This window comes from Dasypus novemcinctus, chromosome X (genome assembly GCF_030445035.2).
Source record: "Dasypus novemcinctus isolate mDasNov1 chromosome X, mDasNov1.1.hap2, whole genome shotgun sequence".
Taxonomy (NCBI): domain Eukaryota; kingdom Metazoa; phylum Chordata; class Mammalia; order Cingulata; family Dasypodidae; genus Dasypus; species Dasypus novemcinctus.
This window is the reverse complement of record NC_080704.1, coordinates 99,712,991-99,731,098: the sequence shown is the minus strand read 5'-3', so window position 1 is coordinate 99,731,098 and position 18,108 is coordinate 99,712,991. Positions and strand designations below refer to the sequence as shown.

Sequence of the window (18,108 nt, the reverse complement as noted above, 5' to 3'; positions counted from 1 at the left end):
TAACTCATTTCCATCTAGTTTATCACGGAATTTGGTACAGTTCTAGTTACCATTACATTAGCCTGTACCCAACACTTTAGCGACCCATATGGGATTTCAAGAGATATAAGAAAGGGAGGTAAGCAGAAAACAAAGATTTTAGAATGTAAGATAGGCAAACATAAAGCAGAAGTCCCATGGAGGACAATTGTCCTTTGATTCTGCCCATTTATTTTCTCTCTCTTCTGACTCATTTTGTTTTTTCTCCCCATTAAGTTCTAGGCTACAATCGTACCTACAATCTAAATGATGAGACTGAATTTTTATAATCTCATGTCCTTTGACTTAAAAGAAGGCCAGAGATAGATATATCCACATATATGTATAGTCCAGTGACAATAACAACATATATTATTTTCCTTCATTAATATCATTCCTTCTTATGGTAAGTAACCATTTTTTCCAGACCATTTTTAATGCATGGGAATTACTTAATTTTTAAAAACATTTCTGTGTTAAAGTTATTTTTTAAAGTACTAAGTTATATAAAGCATACTCAGTTTGATAAATTGAGCAGTTTTCACTAAGGTGAAACTAATAAGAAAGATTAAAAAAAATCAGCTCTGCATATTCCAGACTCAATTGTAAGTTTTAATTTTAAAAATAAGTACTATGTAATGAATCAAGCATAAGTAGAACTTTAGCTCAGAATGTTAAACTTTCTGCTGTTGTTTCTTTTTTTTTTTTTTTAAGATTTATTTATTTATTTAATTTCCCCCCCTCCCCTGGTTGTCTGTTCTTGGTGTCTATTTGCTGCGTCTTGTTTCTTTGTCCGCTTCTGTTGTCGTCAGCGGTTCGGGAAGTCTGGGCGGCGCCATTCCTGGGCAGGCTGCTCTTTCTTTTCACGCTGGGCGGCTTTCCTCACGGGCGCACTCCTTGCGCCTGGGGCTCCCCCACGCGGGGGACACCCTTGCGTAGCAAGGCACTCCTTGCGCGCATCAGCGCTGTGCATGGCCAGCTCCACACGGGTCAAGGGGGCCCGGGGTTTGAACCGCGGACCTCCCATATGGTAGACGGACGCCCTAACCACTGGGCCAAAGTCTGTTTCCCTTGTTTCTTTTCTAACTACAGATAACCTGTTAACTCATTTTCAGAATGTGAGTGGTAGGTGATAGACATTTTCTTTTTTTTGTTCAATCATATGAAATATTTAGCACAATCAGTGGTCTGGGATGTAGTCTGATTCTGGGTACCATTTTAGGAATAAGTGACAACAAGATTATATAACCACCAATGCTCAGTAGATTACATTTGAAAGTAAGGTGTACACTACTATTATACTAGGTTGGTGCAAAAGGAATTGTGGTTGAGGACCGTGAATTTTAAATCACTATAACTAGGCTCAAATATACCTTTATTAATCAAAACAGAAACCATTACAATCAGCACATTTTTGCCAATGAGAAATAAGGTTTTTCTTTTATTCCTGCAGCATAAAAATCTGCACTTTGGGATTCTATGAATTCTTGGAAAGCATTTTCTTCATCCTCTGGTTGTGGAAGCCTTTTCCTTGCAAAAAGTTTTTGAGATGCTTGAAGTTGTAGTCAGTTGGTGAGAGGTCAGGTGAATATGGTGGATGAGACAAAACTTTGTAGCCCAATTCATTCAACTTTTGAAGCATTGGTTGTGCGACATGCAGTCAGGCACTGTCGTGGAGAAGAATTGGGCTCTTTCTGTGGACCAATGCCAGATGTAGGCATTGCAGTTTTCAGTGCATCTCATTGATCTGCTGAGCATACTTCTCAGACATAATGGTTTCACCAGCATTCAGAAAGCTGTAGTGGATCAGATCGGCAGTGGACCACCAAACAGTGACCATGACTTTTTGTTGGTGCAAACTTGGTTTTGGGAACTGCTTTGGAGCTTCTTCTCGGTTCAACTACTGTCATAAAAAATCCACTTTTCATTGCACATCATAATCCAATCGAGAAATGGTTCACTGTTTTTGCGTAGAATAAGAGAGGATAACACTTCAAAACAACAATTTTTAAAATTTATTTTCGGTCGTGAGGCACACATTTAACTGAGCTTTTTCCCCTTTCCAAGTTGCTTCAAATGCTGAAAGACCATAGAATGGTCAGAGTTGAGCTCTTCCACAACTTCTCATATAGTTTTAAGAGGATCAGCTTTGATGATTGCTCTTAATTGGTCATTGTCAACTTCCAATGTCTGGCGACTATGCTCCCCATCTTCCAGGCTCTCATCTCCTTTGCAAAACTTCTTGAATCACCACTACACTGTAGGTTCATTAGCGGTACCTGGTCAAATGCTTTGTTAATGCTGCAAGTTGTCTCAGCTGCTTTACAACTCATTTTGAACTCAAATAAGAAAATCGCTTGAATTTCCTTTTGTCTAACATCATTTCCATAGTCTAAAATAACTATAAAATAAATAGCAAGTAATAAGCCATTAGAAAAAATATATACAAAGTGATAAATGCACTTTAAAATGATGTCTATTGCAACAACAGATATAGTCCATTATATATATTTCCATAACCTACAGAATTGTGTGGGAGAGAGCGTAAACTACAATGTAAACTATAATTCATGCTCTGTGGCAATGCCCCAAAATGCATTTATCAATTGCAATGAATGTACCACACTAATGAAGGGTGTTGTTTATAAGGGAAAATGTGGGAGGTATGGGGAGTGGGACATATGGGAATCCCAATATTTTTTATGTAACAAATCTATAAGCTAAGTATCTTTAAAAATAAAAAATACATATATTTAAAAAAATAAAATGATGCATAACATAACCACATTTATTTAAAATATATTCCAGTTATCAAATGGGAAATTTCAACAATGCAAAACCACAATTACTTTTGCACCAACCTAATAGTATTCATTGCTTTAATAAACTTACAGGAAAGAATAAAAAATAATCTAAATACTACACAGTGACCTGCAACATATCCCCAACCAGATACTCAGATCCTCTAACTTATAACATTTTGTCCACTTTGCCATTTAATTCTAACTATCCATCCATTTATCTATTTTCTAAACATTTAAAGAGTAGGTTGTATATATCATGCTCATTGAACACTTAATACTTCCATGTCCATATTCAAAGAAAAAGGATATTCACTTATATTAGTACCTTGAGTTACAAAAACTTTAACACTGTATTGTCAATATGGTGCAGCAGTACTCCAAAATGTATTCACCAAATGCAATGAATGTGCCACAATGATGAAAGAGGTTGTTGATGTGGGAGGAGGGGGTGTGTGTGTGTGTGGGGGGGTATATGTGAACCTCTTATATTTTTTTAATATAACATTTTTTTTTTATCTAGGTATCTTCAAAAAAATACAATTAAAAATTATGGGGTTGGCAGGAAGGCGAATGGGGTATGTGGGAAACTCTTATGTTTTTTAATGTAACGTTTTGTGTGATTTACTAACTTTTAAAAAAGATAAGTAAAAATAAAATAAAATTTAAAAAAAGAAAAAAATAAGGCTTATAGACTATGGTCCAATTTTTTGCTAAGTCCCTGAATATCCTTTTGGACATTTTCTTCTCCATTATTAGTTTTTATTATCTCTTCACACTTTCACTCTTTTTAACATTGTTGATACATATATACAACAAGAACTTTCCCATCTCAAATACTTGGAAACATACAGTTCAGTGGGATTAATCACATGCACAGTGATGTGCTACCATCACCACAAATCATTTCCACAACTTTCTTATCACGCCACATATCTTCCACCCATTATGTATTAACAACTCCCTCCCTCCTCAATTGGCCCAGTAACCTGTACTGTACGCCCCTTCCTGTCTCTATGAATTTACATATTCCAGCTATTTCATACAAGTGGAATCACATATATCTGTCCCTCCATATCTGACTTACGTGAATCAACATGATGTCTTCAAGATTAAACCATGCAGCTGTATGGGCCATAACCTCTCTCCTGTCTAGTTTTGAACAATATTCTACCATATCAATATACCTGTCCTGGTTTAGAGCATTTTGTGGACCTCAAAAAATTATGTTCTTAAGCTAATCCCTTCCTATGCATGGAAGTGGGGCCTTTTTGTTAGATGTAGTTGAGGGACTTTTGATTAGATCACTTTAGAGCCTTTGATTGGACTACATCAGAGAGGTGTGAGTAAGGTTACATCTCTACTCTCTTGCTGGTGTATTATATAAACATAGAACAGAAAGCAGAAACATACAGAGAAAAGAGCCCCCTGAGATGCCAGGGACACAGAGCATCTCAAAAGCTGAAGAGATGGAGCCCTGCCATGTGCTTGACCACCCAAAGCTGAGCTCAGGGAGAAAGTGAGCGTGGAGGAGAAGTCAGAGAAAGACTGGAAGAGCCACCAATTTGCCTTGTCACATGGCAGAAGTCCAGGATTGCCTGCAACCAACCTTGGTGAGACAGGTTCTCTGATGATGCCTTGATTTGGACATTTTCACAGTCTCAGAACTATAAGCTTTTACCCTAATAAATTCTTATTATAAAAGCCAAACCATTTTCTGGTATTTTGCTCCTGGAAGCTTTATGCAAATTAAAACAATACCACATTCTGTTAAACTTTTCATCTAATGATGAACCTTTGGGTTTTCCACCCCTTGACCACTGTGAACAATGCTGCTATTGACATTGGGGTATAAATGTCTAGTCAAGTCCCTGCTTTCAATTCTTTGGGGTAAATACCTAGAATTTGGATTGCTGGGTCATATGGTAGTTCCATGTCCAACTTCGAAAGGAACCATTAAACTCTTTTCGACAATGGTTGCATCATTGCACATTCCTATCAAAAATATACTAAGACTAAGGTTCCCATTTCTCTGCATCCTTGTCAACACTTATTACTTTCTGTTTTTGTTTTGTTTTAATATAAGCTATTCCAACGGGCATGAAGTGATACTGCACTTTAATCTATATTTCCTTAATGGACAATGTGGCTTTAATTTGCATTTCCCCAATGGTCAATGATACTGAACATCTCATGTGCTCATCTGCCATCTGCGCATCCACTTTGGAGAAAACTTTATTCAAGTCTTTTGTCCATTATTGTAGTGAAACCCTTCTCTCATTTCTTTCTGTGCATATTTTTCCAGTATTTTCTTTGAGGTTACCATGGAGCTTAAATTTAATATCCTAAATCTATAACTATCTTGATTTGTTTGATATCAACTTAACTGCAGTAGCATATACACTCAATGTTCCTGTACCCTTTCTACTACCACACATTTATGTATTCCTTGCATAAACTATATATTTGCACATTGTAATATTAAAACAATGATTTATCATTTTTTTGTATTTGCATATTAGATCCTGTAGGAAGTAAAATGTGACATTACAAACCACAAAAATAGTAATGATGTTTATATTTACCTATGATGTTATTTTTAATAAATATCTTTATTTCTTTATGTAACTTCAATCTATTGCCTAGTTTTCCTGTATTGTTGTTGTTACTGTTTCCAATCGGAAGAACTCCCTTTAGCATTTCTTAGAGGGCCAGTGCAGTGGTGATGAACAAATTTAACTGTTTGGTTTTTTTGCGGGGGAGGAAAATGTCTTAATCTCTCCCTCATTTTTGTAAGAGACTTTTGCTGAATATGAAATTCTTGGTAGGCAATTTTTGCTGTCAGCACCTTACATGTCATCCCACTGCCTTCTTCTCTCTATGATTTACCATGAAAAATCAAAACTTAATTCTATTGTGGCTCCCTTGTACATGATACATTACTTCTGTCTTTTGACTTTCAGAAGTCTCTCTCTTCGGCATTCAATAGTTGGATTATCATATGTCTTGGTGTAGGTCTATTTGGCTTTATCCTCTATGAAGACATTGAGCTTCTTGGATGTGTGTATTTGTTATACTTTTATTTGTTAAATTTGGGAAGTTTTCGGCCATTATGCCTTTGAATTTTCTTTCTGTCCCTTTCTCTCTTCTCTTTATGGGATTCCCACATTATATATATTGGTATGACTAATGGTATCCCACACATCTCTCAGGCTCTGTACACTTTCTACTCCTCAGACAGAATAATTTCAATTGTCTCTTTACCTTTACTGATTCTTCCTTCTACCAGCTCCAATCTGCTGCTGAATTCCTCTAGTGAATTTTTAAATTCTGTTTCTGTGATCTTCGGCTCTGTTTGATTTCTTTTAATGGTTTATATCTCCTTATTGGCATTCCCTTTGTGTTCATCTATCATTTTCCTGATTTCCTATAGTTCCTTTTCCATGTTTTAATTAAGCTCATTGAGTATATTTAGGTCTACTTTTTAAAAGTCAGCATGTTGGTCCCCATGCTGGTACTTCCTGCTGATAGTTTATAATTCTTTTCCCTGCTCCTCTGCATGAGCTGTCCTTTCCTGTTTCTTTGTATGTTTTGTAATCTTAGCAACCTGGGTATTTTCATATTTTAATGTGTTATCTGTGAAATTCAGACACTTAAAGACTCTGTTCCTTAAGATTGTATTCAGCCAGTATTATGACAGATTTCCTTTAATGCCAGGAGCTAACCAAAAAAAAAAAAAAAAAAGAGAGAGAAAGAGAAAGAAAAATACCTTCTCACTCTGAAGATTGGCCTATGTGAATGCTCTTCTTTGGGGCTTAGCTGTCTTAGCAATATATTGAGAGAATAACCGAAGCACAGCATAGGATCCTCCACAGTGTTTTCTGTGCATTACTCTTGTCTTAGGTATGTACACGTGGAACTAGGAATTCCTCTGCTTACATGGAGCTGAACTTCCCCTTTGCCTAGGGAAGTGTTTCCTCACAGTTCTGGGCTCTGGGCTATACTTTCCACAGCCAGCAAACCTTTTCCCAGGCAGCTGCAATTTGACTGTTTTTCCACAGTGTTCTGTAGGAGAGACTTATAAGCTGCCTTCTACATGCAGGGAGTATTCTCAGACAGCGCATATGTGATATTTGTCCTGATTTAGTCCTTCAATTTGCCACCATATACACTAACACAGACTTACATTCTTCCAGAATGTGTATAAAAGTCACTCTGCTCTCTCTAGAATCAGGACTAGGAATCCACACTAGGAATGTGGGCTGAATCTACATCCAGCCAGTGATAGGATTGGGGAGGGGCTAGGTAGGGCACTAGGAGAGCCAACCATAGTTAATTTGTCTTTTATCTTGACTCAATGCTTGCCCTGTTACTAAAACTCTTTAACTGTTCTCTGGAGCTTTGAAAAGGATGGTTCTGCCAGGTCCTTGTAGTTTAGAACTTCTCTGAGTGTACAGAGCCATGAAGAAGCTCACACTTGCAACTTGATGACTAGAACTAAAAAATTTACACATTTTTAACTACAACTTAAATTCTGATAAACTATGAGGGCATAGGGAAATATAGCATAAAGTTTCAAGGTAAAGCCCTTCAATATCTTCCTCCTCCTGCTGCTGCTTACTACTGAGCATCAACTTTCAATTATTTCAGGATTTGTGTTTAAAAGAACAATTCTAGGTCAGAATGAAAGCTTCATCCTAGAAAATGTCAGTGAGCTGAAGTTCAGGAAGAAAACAACAACAAAAAAGATAAAGCAGTAAGTATGTCACCAAATGAACCTATTTTTCTTCAGTTTTTATGCATTACAGACACACTTTCTGATGCTTGTCAGTGTTGTCTGAAGGAATTTATACTAAGAGACTATAAACTTTTAACTACTTTTTACATTTCTGCAATTACACTATAATACTTCCAAAACTTTACTTCCTTTAAATGTTAATTGCACAATTAAAGGTTAGTTAAGTGAAGGTATTGAACCATAATACCCTTGTCTTCTTGCCAAAACATAACTTTTTTTTTTTTGTCTTATGTCTCATTAAGTCACTTTAGTACTAGGAGAGCTGAAATAGGGTCATTGTGATTAAGTCTATCATTCCATAATAAATAGATAGGAACCAATATTTCTTTCACACACACATACACATACACACATATATAATTTTAATTTATATTGGCAAAGGTTGATATATTTTTTTTAAATCTAGATAAGGAACACTTTCCCAAAGCTTTGGCTAAATCTCTGTAATCTTAACACCCATTTTGCCTGGTGAGAAAATTCATTCTTTAGCTATTATAATTTATTTTGCCATGCTTTTCAACACTTTCTTACACTATATGTTTTAAATTGCTCTGTGTGTGTGTGTATGCATGTGAGTATTCTTAAAATCAATACATGTGTTCTTATTCTTTTCAAGTTAAATCATAAATACTTTGATGCCAGGGCCTGGTGGCATACTTATTTTGTGTTTCTTCTATTCATCAGCCCATGTATTTTGGCTCCATACTCTATGATTGCAACCATGTTAACAACTGGGAGCTTCTTCTTTATTTTTTCAATTTTTTAATTTTTTATTTTTTTGTACTGGGAGCTTCGGTACTCATAAAGATTACAGGTCCAATGGGTCCTTGTACATTCTTGTTCATACAATGCAATCATAATCAACACATGACTGAGACTAAACTGTGTTTGATTTGACCCAAAATACATTTCCTTCTTGTGGTCATGACATAATTCTCCCCCTTTGCTCTGAAATTCCTAACATTTCTGTAACTCTTAAGTTGTACAACAAGACTCATTAATGCAGGTAAAATGCTAAATAACCAACCTAAAACATTCAAGGGAGCTTTTCTAGACCACTCTAGGAAGCTCATACTTTCAAAAACATTAACTGATAATAGGACACACAAACATTGAAAACCTGATGAGAAATTTCCTGACCTTGGAGGTATAGCAATTATGGCTTGGGAATAGGCCTTTTAAAGATTACCAGTTTATTTACTCTTCAATTTGGTAAAGGCAGGTAAACTTACCCTAAATAAATTATTCTAAATACTGAGACTTAACATTCAGAGAATATTCAGTCTCCTAGAAGGCTCACTGACTCTTTGAGGATCAATATGACCTCAATGTTAATAACACCAAATGAACATCTCTCACCAATCTTCAAGTTACATGTTTCCCATTGACATTCCCACTCAGATATCCCATTATTAACCCAAAATGAACAAATATAAAGTAGAACGTATCCTCAATATGACTCCTCAACGCTATCCCTTATCAACTTCTTCTAACGGTTCCCTTCTGCCATAAGGACTGGCATCCTCTCTATCTTCTAGGGCCTCAAACTGACAATTGTCTTTCAGTCACAAGTTATGACAATAGCTCCTGGAGACATCTCTTTGGGGTTCAACCCTTCCTTTACATTCCTGTGATGGTATAAATTATATTTGGTACCTCATCATGCCCTTCTAAGCTACCACCCCAGTTAGCTCTGCCCTTGGCATAACTACAATTTAAGACCTGCACCTCCATAGGTTTGGGATAATAAAGGTCCCTGATGCTTCTACCCATTCTATAGCAGGAAAGTTACTCCCCTATGGTTTGGGTGATAAGAAGCTATTCTCAGCTTCTCCAAAACATCCTCATCACTTCTGCTTTTTGAGTTGTTGAGTTTGAGACCTCCAATCCCCAGTATTTGCAAGAAAAATCTTACCTCTTACCTCTCCCCTGTGGGCTAGAACAAAACAAAAGCATGGGACCCACATGTACTCTTACCCCCATCCCCATTTTCACAGGAGCCTAGGTTAGGTAAGGCAGGGCTCCTCAGCTGCCATCATGCATCCCTTTCCTACTCCAGGTTCTTTGATCTAATAATGCTGTTCTTTTTATGTATTCTCTTCGCTTGCTGGCTATCTGTATTTCAGCTCTATTAGCAAAGAACCTTCACATTGGAAACAGTTCCAAAACCAAAATTCTGAGCTAGGGAAATCGCATGGTATTGAACCATTTCCTAATTTCAGTTCAATTAAATTTTTGAAAGAGTTCTAGATATATTTGCAACGTCTATTATAAAAGGAATAATTGTAACCACGTTGTACATAAAAAAATCTATTCCTACAGATCTCACGATCCTATTTGCAGAAGAAAAGTATTGTTTTCTAAAATAATTTATATTATTTACAATTATGTTAAAAGATAATTATGAAAATATATTCGTTTGATTCTAATTATCTTTTATTTTACTTGTGTTCCATTTTGCACTCTAAACCATGGTAAACCTAAATGGTGATATTAAGAATAAAAAATTAATATATAGAATGAATGACTTTATGAATACCAAACATGATATGAGATTAATGCCTATGTTTAAATGTTACATATTCTTCCTGAGTATAATACTAATGGTAAACATGTTATTAATCTTCACTTACAATTTACATATTTTCATGCATTTTTAAATTAAAATATTTCAAACAAAACATTCTCATTATAAGAGGAAAAACTGATGTTCTTAGACACATAAAGGAAGAGATTTTAATAGAGAAAATAGGTGATAGTTGTACAATGCCCTGTTTGTGCTACACCATGTTTAAATTAGGTATTATCTTGTCATGCCCATGACAAGTAGAACTAATGTAACAATCCATTAATATAAAATATTACATGAAGATGCTTCTAAAGCTAAATCTTACCACAATAGTCAAGAGTCCCCATATTAGTCAGGCAAAGGGGTACTGATGCAAAGTAACAGAAATCTGTTGGCTTCTATAAAGGGTATTTATTTGGGGTAAAAGTTTAGAGTTACAAGGCCCTAAAGAGTCTAACTCAAGGTACCTCCTCACCCAAAGTCTCTTGCCATGTGGTGAAGCAAGATGGCTGCCGATATCTGTGAGGGTTCAGCCTTCCTCTTTCCTCCTAAGGCTCCATGGTCCCAGCTTCTCCGGATCTGAACTATATGCCTGGCACAGGGCTCTACCTCTCATCCTCTGGGGCTCTTTTATTTCCACTCAGCAGCTCTGCTCTCTTCACAAGGTCAGCTGTAAACTATCAGGCCAATTGCTCAACTCTCTCCCAGGCCCCAGTATCAAGTTCTCTCCTTTGTGTCTATCAAGCTCTCTCTCTTTCTCTGTGTATCTACTCCTATATTCTTTTTTTAAAAGATTTATTTATTTATTTTTATTTCTCTCCTCTTCCCCTGCTACCCCAGTTGTCTTGTTCTCTCTGTCTATTTGCTGCGTGTTCTTTGTCTGCTTCTGTTGTCAGCAGCACGGGAATCTGTGTTTCTTTTTGTTGAGTCATCTTCTTGTGTCAGCTCTTCGTGTGTGCAGTGCCATTCCTGGGCAGGCTGATTTTCTTTCGCACTGGGCGGCTCTCCTTACAGGGCGAACTCCTTGTGCGTGGGGCTCCTCTACACAGGGTACACCCCTGCATGGCACGACACTCTTTGCGCGCATCAGCACTGTGCATGGGACAGCTCTACACGGGTCAAGGAGGCCCAGGGTTTGAACCGCGGACCTCCCATGTGGTAGACAGATGCCCTAACCACTGGGCCAAGTCTGCTTTGCACTACTCCTATATTCTTGATTAAGTGTCGATTTTTATAGCCCAACACACCCTAATGACAGTGGTTAAACCAAAGCCCTAATCTTCATTTAATAAAGTAAAACTGAAAAATATGAATTTAATATAATCAAAGGTGTATGATGCCCAGAAGAACATACCAATTTACAAACATGATCAATTATCTTTTTTTGGAATTCATAAATAATACCAAACTGCCACAAGCCCTACTTAGGATAATTGCAGGGTTTAAAGTATGTTAACAGTTTATAAGTCTTGAACCAAGATTGGTGCAATGCACTTTATGTGGACTCTCCTAAAGTGCTATCTGTAAATTTCATCCAAATATAAAAGGGGTTTATGCTGATGCTACAATCAGCCCTTTCAGTTAGAGAAATCAGTGTTTCTCTTTCATGAAATTTGTTTGGGAATGTGAAACTATGCAATTCTATGGAGATAATTAAAATAAGCACTCTAACAAAATGTTCTTATTGCTAAATGAAATATGCTACATTTGAATGTGACCATTCCTAAACAGATCCCAATACAGAAACACTTTACTGTCTATGAAAACAATTCACATACAAACATGAGTTTATTTCTATTCCACATATTACTGTAGCACCATTTTAATTAGTTCAAAAGATATGTAATAGAAAATACCATGCATGATCAGCTATCATTAAGAATAAACTTCACTGTTTTCCATATAAGTACTGGTTACAGACTAAATTCCAAACAAAAATCAAAAGTATACAGTTTTCCCTTAGATTACAAAAACAAAAATCCACAAAGAAGCATCCATAATACCCTGGAATTTTTTTTTTGTCTTTATTTTTTTAATGTTACATTCAAAAAATATGAGATCCCCATATACCCCTCACCCCCCTCCTCCCCCCATAACAACAACCTCCTCCATCATCATGAAACAGTCATTGCACTTGGTAAATACATCTCTGAGCACTGCTGTACCTCATGGTCAATGGTCCACATCATAGCCCACACTCTCCCACATTCCAGCCATTGGGTCATGTGAGGACATACAATGTCTGGTAACTGTCCCGGCAGCATCACCCAGGACAACTTCAACCCCCAAAAATGCCCCCACATTACATCTCTTCCTCCCATTCCCTACCCCCAAGCAGCCACCATGGCTACTTTTTCCACACCAAGGCCACATTTTCTTCAATTACTAATCACAATAGTTCATGAATAGAATATCAGTAAGTCCACTATAATCCATACTCTATTCCTCCATCCTCTGGACCTTAGAATGGTTGTGTCCACTCCACATCTATAATGAGGGGGCTTGGATTCCACAGGGATGCTGGATGCAATTCTCCTGCTTTCAGTTGTAGGCACTCTAGGCTCTATGGTGTGGTAGTTGACCTTCTTCACCTCCATGTTAGCTGAGTGGGGTAAGTCCAATAAACCAGAGTGTAGGAGTTGCAAGTCTATTGAGGCTCAGGGCTTGGCTATCACATGGTCAGTCCAGAGATTCAGGTCCCCTAGGTATACATTAAACCCCAGCTACCCTGGACTTTTTGACACATTAGGCATCCATGTCAACCTGACAACATTTTTTGAACTAAGAAGAAACAACACTTGACATCTGTAGAACTTAAAATCATTAAATATGGTGGCAGATTAGCAGGATTTAATGTTTCTCCCAACTTCCCAGTAAAAGAGTCACAGATATACTTTATTAAAGACTTCTGTTTCTAACAACATAATTAAGTAGTTACCCCGAAAAACCCACAATTTATAAAACACCTGAAAATGCTGGATTAAATTCTTTAAAATTATCTTTGGATGAAAAGCTAAGCTGGTAAGAAAGTAAGAAAAATCCTCATAATATCCCCTTCCTCTCAAGAAAAACAAAAACAAAAATAGAAAGCACTAATCCAGAGAACTAACCAATCATTGAAGCCAAGAGATATCCTAGGAATATATACCAAATTCCAATGGTCTAGAATGTTAAAGAACCTCAAACACAAGGCATATTTGCAAAGCCTAGAACCTTCACAAGATGGGAAAGCAAATTAAGTTTCTTATGTAAATGTAGAACCCTGTGAAGGGGTTACCCCAGAGGGGAAATAAAGTCTACCTACAGAGAAAACAGTAAGGAATCTTGTCTTATTTTGCCTTGACGCCGGGATGGGTAGAAATATCTTCTCACCTGGAAACTTCTAGCTACAAGTCAGCCTGCATGCAAATTTTGTGCCCGAAATTTCAACTACCTGGTGGTCAAAAAATATGCCAAGAATTTATATTTAAAGTGACTGTTCTTTGATAGTGCTCTCAGATAGTTGAGAATAATACATGGAAAATTCCAAGAAGGAAAGTACCTTTAAATTCCAGCTAAAAAGTATTTCCACAGATATCATTGGTTCCCAATAAAAATTCAGAACACTAAGAAGCAAACAAACATTTACTAGTAAGAGTAAGCAGAAATAAACAACAGAATTAGACCAATAAAGTCTTAAGACAAATTATCTCTAGATGTAAGACATAATAATTGACAATAGCAACTCATTGGTTGAGTAAAATAGGAAATTAGACACAAATCTTAAAGAAGTGAGTTGGAAGATAGGCCTGAAAAAAATCCATTGGACTATGGTACAGAGAAACAAAATGTGAAAGAAAAATTAAAAGAAACAGAGAACTGGAGATACAAAAGGCAAGAGGATAGATTATGACAGAGAAACATTATTCTAAGTGCAAATATGGTGGGTACTTTTCCGGAACTGGCGAAAGAGGGTAATATTTAAATCCAGGAAGCCTAGTCAATCAGAATAAATAAAAAGAGAAATAAGAGAAATTCATGCCAAGACACATCATAAAACTAAATCACACCAAAACCAAAAAGAAGATAAAATAAATAGAAAGGAAAAAAATAAACTGATTATCTCATAGGAAATGACAATTGACATTGACAGCTCACTTAAAAACACTTGAAGTCAGAATACAGAGAAGTAGTCTCTTCTTACTCTTGAGGGAAAATAATTGTCAAGCTAGAATTATATCCCAGGGAAAATATCTTTTAAACACCAGGAAAGAATAACAATATTATCAGGCAAACAAAAACAGAGCATTTACATTGACAAGAACCTCACTAAAGGTACTCCAAAAGATGTGCTTCAAAAAGAAGTAAAATGACCCTAGAAGGAACTTCTGTTTTTTAAGAGGGAAGGTATACAAATAAAAAAGGCAAATATATGGCGAAATCAAAGCAAATACTTTTAATATGTCAAATAATAATGATGAGGTCTAATTTGTTGGGTTCCAAAATAACTAAAGCATGGAACAAAAGCATATTAATTAGGAAGGTGTCATTTGTTGTGGAAAATATAAGAGGATTTTGAAAGATCTAAAGTAGATTTAAGTAGACAAAGATGCCATGTTAAAGGATAGGAAGTATCAAATATCATACGGATGTAGATATATCCAAATTTGTCCATATAGTTTATATAATTCTAATTAAGGACCCCAACACATGTTTGTTGTTGTTTCAGGAACTTCACAAACTGATTCTCAGTTTTATGCAGATGAATGAAGAGTGAAGCACAGTCAAGACACTCCTGAAGAACAAAAAGGTGGTGGTTTGACTTCTGGTATCATAAATGGGACATTATAATTCTATAATAAATAAAGGGTTTGTGATATTGGTATAAGGAAAGACATATAGGCCAGTGGGTCAGAATAGAAACCCCAGAAATAGAGGCATGCATACCTGGGAATTTCAGATACGAGAGAGGCAACACTACAAAAATTATGGAAATGATGAATTATTTAATAAATAATTCTTAGAAAACATTTATTTTTATGGAGAAAATGAAATTGGATTTTTTCCTCATAGTATACATACAAATCAATTTTAGATGGATTAAGGTTATAAAGGTAAATGGCAAACCCCTTAAAACTTCTAGAGGAAAATATAAGAATACTTTTATGATCTTAGATAAGAAAGGAGTTTAACACAGCCACAAAAGCACAAAGTCTGAAAGAAAAGGTTAAAGAAGCAGTCTGCAACAAAATTATCAAGAACTATTCATGAAAAAGACATCATAATGAGTGAAAAGATAAGAAAATGGGAAAATATGTGTGATATATAGCCAACTAACCAAAATTTTGCTATTCCAAATACACACAAAGAACTAATGCAAATCAACCTGGAAATATTAAGGAACAAGAGCAAAAGACTCAAGTAAGTATTTCATAGAAGAAACACAAATGATCCATACATGACCTACAAATGGCCCCAAAGATGCTAAACCTCATTAGTAATGAAAAAAATGCCAATTGTACACACAAATGAAATGCTTTTCTCTCATCTACCAGACTGGCAAAAATATAAAATTCCTACAATATTCATTATTTTCTAGGATGTAGACCAGTATTTTTCAACCCCATCTTTACCTAAAAATAACCTGGGAAGCATTTTAAAAAAATGGTACCTAGGCCCTATCCCTGAAAATTATAATTTCATTTGTCTAGTGGGAGGTCAAGGCAACACTATTTTCATAAAGTTTCCTAAACATATCTAATGCACAGCTGGGCTTGAGAATCACTAACTGAAGGCAGTGGGAATGCTCATACGGTGTGGCTAGCAGGGTAAGCTGGTATAACCACTCTGGAAAATAGACATTACTTGGTATGGTAGATTAAGTCATGACCCCCAAAAAGACATTCATATCCTAACACCTGGTGGTCCTGTGGATATGGGCTCATTTTTAAATAGGATCTTTGAAGATCCTATTTACATGAGGCAAAGTTGAATCACAGGGTAGGCCTTGGTCCAATTTGACTGAATTCCTTATAAGGAGAAGAAATATAGATAGGGTACAGATGACTGAGCAAAAGGAGTAGAAACCTCAGAAAGAGACCAAAAGAGTCAGGTTGTCATTTGACAGAGGCAGTGCTGGATTGCTGGCAAGTCACTACCAGAATGTTATAGAATTGGGAGAAAGCATGGTCTGCTGAAACCTTGAATTTGGACTCCTAGCCCCCAAAACAGAGAGACTATACATTCTTATTGTTTATGACATCAAACCTTTGGTATTTGTCAAAGCAGACATGGCAAACTAAGATATTATATTAAAGTTGAATATGCACACATCCTGTAACTGAACTATTTTAGTTCCTGAGTCTGAGACTCATTGGTCTCAAATTGCCGTGTACATCAGATTCATATGGGATCTCATTAAAACAGAGATTGCTGGGTCCCTCCCTCAAAGTCTAATTCATAAAGTCTGGGGTACGGGCAGAGATTTTACATTTCCAACATCCCCAGGAGATGCTGAGACTGCCAGTAGAGGTGTCAGACTTTAAGAATCACTTATCTAAAAGAATTCTTAAACACCTGCAACAAGAGCCTGTATAAGATTATTCATGACAACATTATTTGCACTAGCGGCATTAATGATAATGACAGTAATAATAATGACAATAGTAAAAAAATTAAAAAAAAAAACAAGGAACAACACAAATGTTCACTGACAAGAGAAAGTGTAAATAAATCATGGAATATTCATGTTGTGTAACACTATAGTATACCAAAAACAAAAAAGAAAAGCTACACATATCAAAATGGAATCTCAAGTAAGGTGGAAAATTTAATATACAAAAATATGTACACCATGTGATCATATTTATACAAAGAATTTTTTAAAAGGGCAAAAATGAAACACGCATTTTAAGGATTTATCCATAGATGGTAAAATTATAAAGAAAAGTACAGGGAGGATGAGCCCAACTTCGAGAAGAGCGGTTTCTTCTGGGGACGAAAGAGTGACCAATGGGCTTCAAAGATATTAAGTAATGTTGATATATACGGTAACATTTTATTACTGCTATTCTTTGAACTGTACTTACACAGTCTCATATTAGAGAAATTATGTTCTTGATCACACTGGGAGAACTCATTGCTGACTTAAAACTTTACAGCTAAAGACTTTGCCTTCTATACATATTATCCAATTCAATATTGATTTCTGTTGGTGAGCTAGTCAGGAACTTTTTTCAGCAGGACATAATCATTAGATAATGACCCTTCACATTTGCAACACCCAAACACACTCCTCAGTGTGCTTCTTCTCCACAGACTAAGTAATAATTCCCAATACTAAAACGCATCCATTTCAAACCTTTTTTTTAAGAAAAAATAATTGAGTTTTTCACATGGAAAATCATCAGTTGAATTTAATAAGAATGAGAAAAAAGAAAATCATTTCCTGAACTACTCTTATAATTAGGCATTAATTTGTAACATGAACAATTAGGAGTCAGTCAAACAAAACTGGAAGAAACCTTCCAACAAATCACAAAACTAGTTTTATTTGAAGTATTTCTTCCTCAAAGAAACGTTCAAAATCTCTATGAAAATAACCCATAAATTGTATTTGGCCTGGGGCACTGAGTATCTAACAGATGTAAAGCTAGTAACAGTCTTCACTGTATTCCTCAAAAATTGATTATTTTCCCAACTAGAGATATGTGTGCTTGTTTATTTATAAACATTCACCAAGCAAACTCTACCACCACTCTAGCATCAAATACAAAGCAACAGAATAAACATAGAGAGGATCTGGATTATAGGCCAAGGCTGAACTACACAAAAATAAATGATTATTAACGAACATAGGTAACTAATATACCCATATTGGCACGATCCTAACAGCAAACTAACATAGGATGACCAAATATCCTTTGCTATCCTATGATTGGTTT

The 18,108-nt window shown here is 36.0% G+C and overlaps 1 protein-coding gene across 10 annotated transcripts in view; it reads right to left on the bottom strand.

Moving 5' to 3' along the window:
* The window catches only part of DIAPH2 (diaphanous related formin 2), a 1,008,307-nt gene that overhangs the window by 513,477 nt on the left and 476,722 nt on the right, over positions 1 to 18,108 (bottom strand). The gene's annotated exons all lie outside the window — the stretch shown is intronic.